The sequence below is a fragment of the Vigna umbellata genome, chromosome 1 (genome assembly GCF_029865625.1).
Source record: "Vigna umbellata cultivar VRB3 chromosome 1, Vumbellata_1.0, whole genome shotgun sequence".
Classification (NCBI taxonomy): Eukaryota; Viridiplantae; Streptophyta; class Magnoliopsida; order Fabales; family Fabaceae; genus Vigna; species Vigna umbellata.
Genome location: NC_142165.1, coordinates 65782867 through 65790589, shown reverse-complemented (window position 1 = coordinate 65790589; position 7723 = coordinate 65782867). Strand labels below are relative to the sequence as shown.

General features: G+C 33.8%; 1 pseudogene; it reads right to left on the bottom strand.

The window, feature by feature from the left end:
* Positions 1-4779: 4779 nt before the first annotated feature.
* LOC148206104 (uncharacterized) lies at positions 4780-6518 on the bottom strand (annotated as a pseudogene).
* Between the last annotated feature and the right edge of the window lie 1205 nt (positions 6519-7723).

Below are 7723 nucleotides of genomic sequence, written 5' to 3'. Positions count from 1 at the left end.
GAGAGGCTCTTCCTATAAGGATTACTAGGAGCATGACTAAAATATAAACATCTTGGTCACCCATTTCTTTGAATTTGTTTAGCATTTTCCTTTGTGTTTAGTGTCTAACCTTTTGTATTTGTAGGTTTATTAGTGACTCATCCTTTTTTGAGGTTGACACCTTCTAGAGGAATGAACGACTATGAAGGAGTCAAGCCTAAAGAAGTGTACTCACTACACCTCTGATTTTGCCAAGAAAACACTCTTAGAAGTAGAGAAGAGACAACATCTAGGAGTAGGGACCACAAGGTTGGGTAGCACAAACACTTGGAGGAGAGAGAACGCACTTTTTGAAGATTTGGTGATGATTGGGAGAATATCCCTTAGTGTCACCCCCTCCCAATGATTAGACTTCTAGAAAGATATTATTTTTGTTTGCTAGAGAGTCCTTCATCTTTATATTATTGTTAGGAAGTCCCTTTCTTTGCCTATTTAAGATGGTATTTTCACCACTTATTTATAAAGGTTTAACATTTTAGAGTAAAGTTATTATGCTTCAACCATTTTAGAGAGTTGAGAGAGTTCTTTTCTTTGAGTGTTCTCGAACTCCTCTTGTCTCGTCTTAAACCCAAGTTCAAGTGGCGACACCACCACTCATATTTGGATGGTTGATCACACAAAGTTTCATGCTACCTCCGTTATTCTTCCATTCCGTTTCTTCTTTCATCTTTTGCTTTCATTTTTCAACTTGTGTTTTCCTTTGTGTTACCTTGTTTCATTATTTTATTCATTCCTTTTCTTATCTTGAATTCAATTTCTCAACTCCTATGAAGTGAATATTCACATCTTAATGTCCAACAAAGATCTTCTTAAAACTTTCTTAAACAACTTAAACACAACATTTTGTCATTTAAAAATCACTAAGATAACTCTTGTCAAGCCCTAGTACAAATTATTACAAATGTAATCTTAACTTTATGTAGCTTTTAAATAGTCCTATGCAAAGTTGTCAAACTTGAGAGTTTACGTAAACTCATGAGAACCTAGTAAACTCGACTTGTAAACTCGTAAAAGTTTACTTTACATAAAAAAATATATGAATAACATCCGAATTCAAATAAGTCCACATAACTGTATAACTTCAAATAAATAAGTTCATAGAAATATTGTAAAACATAAATTGAAATGTCAAGTGTCTATGTCTAATCCTTTAATAATGGAATCATCATCTCCGTCATCATCTTCATCCAACTCTTCTCCTAATAAAAGTTGTGCATCCTCATTGTCCTTAAAAGCTATGTTTGATCTGTTGTTTCTAGATTTGTTGTTGCTTCATCTAAGTGAACATTTTCACCTTCAGCTTGCTCAATCTCAACAACATCATCTCCTTTTCAATTATCCATTCATCATCTGATTCAAATGGAATAGGAATAATTTTTCGAATTTGTCTACTTTTTAACTTCAAGTTATATATCACATAAACTAAATCATTCATTTTTTTTGTTTGATGCAAACAATTCCTTTTCTTTGTATGAACCTTAAATAAAATATCAAATTTTTAGTAAAGATATAAACCTAATAAAGAAAATTATAACTTATAAATTATAAATTATCATTTCAAATGGGCTTGAATTACACTCAGAATCCTGAAAAACTACAAGTCAAGCTTGGAATTCAAATAACAAATCTTTTAAACTCTGAAGTTCCTTCCCCAAACATCTCCCACCATTTCCCAAGGTTTAATGCTTTCCTACATTCCTTTGAATCTTCCATTCCAAAGAGTCCTCTAGCAAAATGAAATTCAACAACTTACAAATTTATTTTTTCTTCTTTCTTCCAAATCTTGTACCAATATTCTCATGCACATATAAAATCCTTCTTTCACCTCTCCATCATCATTACATCTAAAGTTAGGTTCAAAATGGATTTCTGTTAAATATAGAATGGCTTAATTTCAATACCAAGAGAGGGTGAATTGGTGAAACACAAAAATAATGTTTTCTTTAAATCTTTTTCGCAAAGTAGATGCCTTTAAAAACTTTCTTGAAACGCAAGGAAAAATACTTTGTAGTGCAGCGAAATATAGTCAAATGTGTAAAATGTAAAGTCGACTGAATGTAACAGAGTAGGGATAGAAAGATCAAACACTGAGTTTTTATACTGGTTCGGCCAAGCCTACATCCAGTGTCCTTCCATCATAGGAAGCAAATGCACTATAATGATCAAGGTTTTTACAACAAGGCTTTTATAGTGACATCCACGTCAAAAATATAAAACACCTCTCTAACCCTCTAATAAAAATATAGACATATATAAACAAAGAATAGCAGCAAGATGTCCCCTCTCCTGCAGTCTTTAACACTTTGAACAATCGTCAAAGTCCAGAACGCCGCACGTTCTCTTCCTGTAATCACAACAGGGCAAAGTCCAATCTTCACAAGATTGATAGAAACTGATCACGAAATAAACACTTCAAGTGCAGATTGATCAGATAATAAGAGCACACAGATTCTTGCTCGTCAAGCAATCACCAAAGATGAACACCACAGTCTTCTTTAATCGACTTACTTCATAATGAAGTCGACTTAAAACTTCTGTTTTTCCACATATTACAAGTTCAACAAAAGTGCATGTAGTTTTCCTTTTCTCAAATATATGTCATGCATTTGCAGATAAGATCTCATGTAAAATACAGTGCATTGCAGCAATGACAGAATCAACACAAACATGTTCTCAAATAATCATAAACATGACAGTTATGAACATGTAACACATAAACACATGTGTTATATATTAATAATGTGTTGTCATCATCAAAAACTAGAAGCTCTGAGATTGTAAGGTTTAGCTAAACTAGTGCTCTTCCTATCAACAATCTTAACAATTTCTAATTACATTGAAAGGAATGACACTAATGTAAAAGAGTTCAGCCACTTGAGCAACAACTTCTTCTTTTTATCATTTTTTCATCATTTGATTTATAGTTGCTTAGAATCCCCCTTACTAGTAGTGACAATTTTTTTATTTTTAAAACTAAACACCTTATGTCCTCCTTCGACACTTTCACTTTCTTCATGGTCTTCATTAATTATATTTAACTTTTTTCTTTTTAAGAAGCATCCTTTGCTTTACAATTATTTTTATCATCAAATTTTTAATTCCTTCCAATATAGAAGCACAAGATTGGAATCCTCCTTTGTTCCAAGAAAATGATGTTTAAATCTTTTATTTCAAACCCATGTTTCTTTCAAATATCAAACTGATTTCTCATAATATTTTTACTTCTACTTTTAACAAATGAAGATGCACTTAGATTAGTATCCATTGAACTTGATGCATTTTCTAAACATAAATGCTCTAAGTTTTTTCACTACAAAACATAAAAAAGAAAATGCAACAATCACATGCTAAAAATAGTGGTAAGAGGCTTTACTTTATTGTTAAAAAAATCACTTTCTATAAAAAAAATCACTTACACCGCAGTGAAAAAATGCAAGTGCAGAGGTGAGACCAGTGCATAGGAGGCAACACCAAGATACGCAATGGCAAATACAAAGGAGATGCAATGGAAAACACAAAAGAGACATGATCATGAGTAAAATGATCACATAAAGTGATAGGGAATAGCATGCCTAGAGAGAACAATTTTAATGACAATTAAGGAATGGAAACTATTAAAATTGGACAAGAGAACGGATAGGGAAAACTTATGAGATGTAGACACGCTACTTGAAAAGGATTCCAAGATAAGTGACCATGAGCGGATCGTCACTTGATTTGCTCAAGATAAGATCCTAAAAAAGACTATGAGATAGGTTGTTATCTCAAAGAAGAAATGCAAGAATGCAATTCACTCTTAAAATTCATTCAATTCCAAGGTGTGTACAAAAGGGAGACCCCTAGGCTTCTTATATAACCTTTAGGATGAACTAAGTGGAGAGTTTTAAGGGATGTGGGACTTGGAATGCTTCCCAAGCTGTCCAACAATGTCCCTAGTGTATATTAGTCTCACATCTCTTAAATCTTCCATTCCTAAAGGGTTTATAAGCTTCCTAGCAAGTCTAGAATTCAAAAGCTACAAACTATGCATGTTTACTTGCACTACAAGCAACAAAAGGAGAAAGCCTATTTATTCTTCTTTTATTTTAAGTCCAAGTTATGTGAAGTCCCACATTACTTGTACTATAAAGAAAAGAAGAGTTTATAAGTTTCTCTACAACTAGAATTAACAAAAAACAAAAGAGGCAAATGCAAGCCAAGAAAACCTATTCTATTCTTTTTTATGCTTGTTGTCACTTTGAAAACTCTTCACTGTTGCCCCATCTATGATCATATCATCCCCCAGGTTAGAGAGGATTCGACCTCGAATCTTGAAAAACCTGTAACAAAGAGAGATTAATGACTTATTTGTTTCTATAATCCAAAGAAACTCCTCCTGGATCAAATGTTAACTTGCAAAAAGCATCAAGCATTAGGAGAATGAATTGATGTTTTCCACAACATTTATACAGATAAGGAATATATAAAAGAAAAAAATTTATTTTTGTCTTGAGTTAAGTGGTTTATACAGATAAGGAATATATAAAAGAAAAAATTAACTCAAGATGTGGTTTGGAAATGGGGAGTGACGAAGTGGAAATAATGGATGAGAAAGGTGGGATACTTTCACAAAAGAGTTTGGGAAAGGAAGAAAGCTTAATAATTGGAGAAAAATGGAAGGATTGAAAAACTCCCTGAATTTGTGCGAATCCATTAGATTGATGGGAATAGAAGGTGCCTTTAGTAACACTTCATTTGTGACTAGCACGTTTTTTCCCTCACAATTTCTTCTTTTTCTTGCTTTGCTTTCTCCTCTTTCTCATTTTCTGCTTTTGCTCTCTCCTCTTTTTTATCTTGGAGGACCTCTTTATGAGAGATGAGACAATTAAGCTTGACCTTCTCATTTTCTTCACCTCTCTTTCTCTTCATGATGAGGTGGACCTCATGTATTTCCTTTGGAGTGAGAGGTTTTAATATGACCTTGCGCCCTTGAAAATTAAAATACATCCTATTAGTAAGACCATCATGTTGAACATTTCTATCAAATTGTCAAGGTCTTCCTAATAGGATGTGAGTTGCTTCCATGGGTACAACATCACAAAGAACCTCATCTTGGTACTTGCCAATTGAAAAGGAAATATGGACTTGTTTATTGACCAAAATTTCACCCTCCTCACTTAGCCATTGAAGCTTGTAGGGCTTGGCATGTGCAATAGTAGGCAACTTGAGTTTGTCCACTACACGAGTGCTAGCCACATTAGTGCAACTTCCCCCATCTATTATCATGGAACAAACCTTGCTAGCTATAAGACATCTAGTGTGAAAAATATTTTCTCTCTAAGTGATATCAAAGTCCTTGTGCACTTGTCCCAAAAGATGTCTTATAACTAGTAGATCTCCATCAAAAGGAACCTTGTACTCATCTTCACTAGAGGAAGAAGAAGAGTGAGAAGTGTGTGAAGGTGAAGAAGGAGGAGAGTCATCGGTGACAACCTCTTCTCCTTTAATGCACATAGCCCTCTTGTTTAGGCATGTAGATGCAATGTAACCATGACCTAAGCACTTGAAACACTTGATTTGACTAGATCGCGAAGGTGACTTAGGCTTAGACGAAGGCGTGGGGTTAGTAGAAAGGCGAGATTTATGAATGGTCTCCCTAGAAACATCCTTTTCTTTTTCCCTGGATGATGAGCTCTTGTAAAAAATTTCTTTTGAAGAGCTTGAAAACTTGTTACGGTAGGACTCTTTTCTTAAAATTTGTTTTTCTACTTTCATAGCCTTATGTACTACAACATCTAAGATTTCATCATCATGGAGTTCCACAACATCTTGGATGTTTCTATTGAGACCACTTATAAATCTTGTTTTTTTTTCTTGATCATTTTCCCTTGTATTAGTATGATAGAGGAGCACTTCGAGCTCACGAGCATACTCTTCCACACTTTGTCTACCTTGAGTAAGTCGTTGGAGCTTAATCAAGAGGTCCCTATGGTAGTGTGGAGGTACGAAACGTCGGTACAAAATGTCCCTGAAATGTTCCCAAGAGCTCGCTATGAGCCCTTGGTGGTAAGTTTTTATCCTAATTAGTCATTGCATGGCGTATCCCTCTAATGCTAAAGTAGCTAACTTTACACGCAACAAACCTTTTACACTATACAATTCAAAAACTTGTTCTACTTTAGTTATCCAATCTAAAAAAATTGAAGGGTCTTCTTCTCATTTGAAGGAGGCAAATTCAACTTGGGCAAGGAATGGGATTGGTCCATGGTTCTAGCTTCTTGATTCTTCTTGGTATGATCAAGACCATGAAAGGTGTGGTGGCGGTCTTAGTGACCATAAGTGTGCTTCCCTTTTGCCTTATCCCCATTATCCACCTTTCTACTAAGAGCATCAAATTAATGTTGGATTTGTTGAATAGCCTTCACTATGTCCAACTTGCTAGAAGCACTTCCTTGATGACTACCTCCATTGGAAGAAGATTGCCTTGAACCTGTGGACATTTTTTAGAAAGCAAACAGCAGCAATACTCACACCAAAAACAGGTTAGACAAAATAGCAAGGAAAAATGAATCAAAATAGCAAGGAAAAATTGGCACATTTGAACAAGACAACAGCAAAAAAATTGACAAACAAGAAGCAAGTCACACCAAAATTCTATGCATACATGAAGAGTAAGATCTAGCAATGAGTAGAATTAATTTGGCAAACTTCAAACCTATATATTCTATAATTTTATGATAAGAGAGGCTTCAAAAAAAGTAATCAAACACACCAAGACAGTGGCAAAGTCTCAGCCCAGATGATGAGTGCATATTTATGCCCACATTTATGCTTTAAAATTCAAATTTTTGATGGGATAATTGTGCTTAAATGGTTGATTTTAAGTGAATTTGTGATGATTGGAATTGTTGGGTTTGGGAAATAAAGAGACGTAAAAAGTGGATTTTAGCGCATAAATTATTTTTGGATGTTTTAATGTTTATTTGTGCAGCTGCGAATATAAGTTTTGTTGGTCCAAATGGCAATTCAAGGCCCAAAATCAGATTTTATTTGGAAAATTCAGAACGGGCTAAAGTGCAGATAGAAGAAATTTCAGGGCATTGGTGCAATTTTGGAAAGTCAGAAAATCTAAAAGATAAAATTCAGTTGTTGAATTTAATTTGGGAATATCAACAGAAAATATCTTCCAAATAATTTTATCATTATCTAAATCTTTTAGTTATTTGGAAGATATAGGATATAATATAATTGAGTTAATATCTATCAAATATTCTTTAAAACTGATTTAATCTAATGAATATTTGAAAGATATAATATATCAACAGAAAATATCTTATCAACAAATTATTCAGAGTCCAAGCCCAATCAAGCCTATATAAAGAGACCCAGGGGGACTTCACTTAATTCATTCTCTCATACTCCTCTCACTTTCTTTCATCTTGTATTCAACTCCATTCATGGAGAGCTAAGCATCTAGGGTTAATTCTGCTGTAATTCCATTATGGATTCTGAGGTTAGATTGAGTTAATGCAATTGTTTATTTTGATTATTGATTTAAGTTGTTCTCTCTCTATGTCTTTCATCTCTCTATCAAATTAAAAGCAAAGATTTTTGCATCATAATGTGTTTGAATCTACATGCATATTGATTATATGAGTTCTAGGGTTTCTAGGTTTAATTGAGAATCTACTTTGATTTAATTTAG